The 1,162-nt window shown below is 33.6% G+C and overlaps 1 long non-coding RNA gene across 1 annotated transcript in view; it reads left to right on the top strand.

Annotated features, from left to right (window-relative positions):
- The window catches only part of LOC114063920, a 15,167-nt gene extending 14,233 nt beyond the window's left edge, over positions 1-934 (top strand). The window contains exon 4 of the long non-coding RNA XR_003572646.1: positions 826-934. This is a non-coding gene — a long non-coding RNA (uncharacterized LOC114063920). The remainder of the gene's footprint in view (positions 1-825) is intronic.
- Positions 935-1,162: the final 228 nt, after the last annotated feature.

The following is a 1,162-nucleotide window of genomic DNA, read 5'->3' as shown; positions in this document are numbered from 1 at the left end:
ACTGTATCTGTAGGAGCTACCCTATGTCCTACCTGTGCCTGTCCTTCACTTGTGCGAGTTACAGGCTTAATATTTTACACTGTGTAAGTATCACGTCTTAGACTTGAGAGTTCAGCAACTAAACACCGTAAATCAAATGGGAAGAAAATGGATAAAATAAATGTAGGAGATCTCTTTAACTTCATTTTCACATCTGTGGTTTCTTCACTTCTGCTTCTAGGAGGCTTCATTTGATCTTTGAAATGTTGTCTTGTACAATTAGTATAATATGAGACGTGTACTTGCACCAACTCTTTTTTTTTTTTTTCTGAAATAATGGAAATGTAAACAAAGGTAGAACAGAGATAGCCGGGAAAAATAAATAGCTAACTAAAGCCTCCAGGGATTTAAAATATAACGTGTCTGAATTACAATGTAGATTTTGACTTTTAGCTAAGATCTGACTTGGAAATCTATCTATTAAAATATTATCAGGAGATTAGTCTGTCAGAGAAGAATAAAAGGTATGAGCACACAAAATTACAGCCTTGCAATTTATAAGTAATTTAGTGCTGTTATACCTCAGTTTTTCAGAAAAGTTTAAAAAATGTTTCATTGCACCAAAGATGATTATACAGATATGGTTTTCTTTAATGGAGACCTTGGGGTCTTGAAAATGTGTTCTCTTGTTCTCAGCATGAGCAATATAATTTCTTATTTAAAAATATGAGATCATAAAAGTGTTCTGTCAGAGAATACTCCATTTACGCACACGGGTCTATATATCTGTGCACAGGCACACAAAGTGTGCTGACCTTTCATTTCCATATATTGTGTTCATCACAGGTGATTTCCAATGCATGGGATTATCTATAAAATTATGAATAGCCTGACATTTATGGATGAGTAAATCTGAAAATCCTTTTTGATACATACCCTGTGGCTAACACCGATTATACAGGTGAGTAATCGAACTAAGGTTTTAATGAGCAATAGAAAGGAAACATGAAAAACCACAGTTCTGTTGTGCATTACTCACTTTTTGTTGACCAATCCCGTGACTAACTAAGCCAGCATATCTATCAGTTTTTTAACAGTCAAACGAGACTTTTCTCACTTCATTGTAGAGCATGATTTTTTTTTTTTTTTAATATAAACATACTGCAAGTTCTTTTTATGTTAG

Source organism: Empidonax traillii, unplaced genomic scaffold (genome assembly GCF_003031625.1).
Source record: "Empidonax traillii isolate 1590-97213 ecotype Southwest subspecies unplaced genomic scaffold, ASM303162v1 scaffold500:size455409, whole genome shotgun sequence".
Classification (NCBI taxonomy): Eukaryota; Metazoa; Chordata; class Aves; order Passeriformes; family Tyrannidae; genus Empidonax; species Empidonax traillii.
The sequence above is the reverse complement of the archived record's forward strand: the minus strand, read 5'-3'. Positions and strand labels throughout refer to the sequence as shown.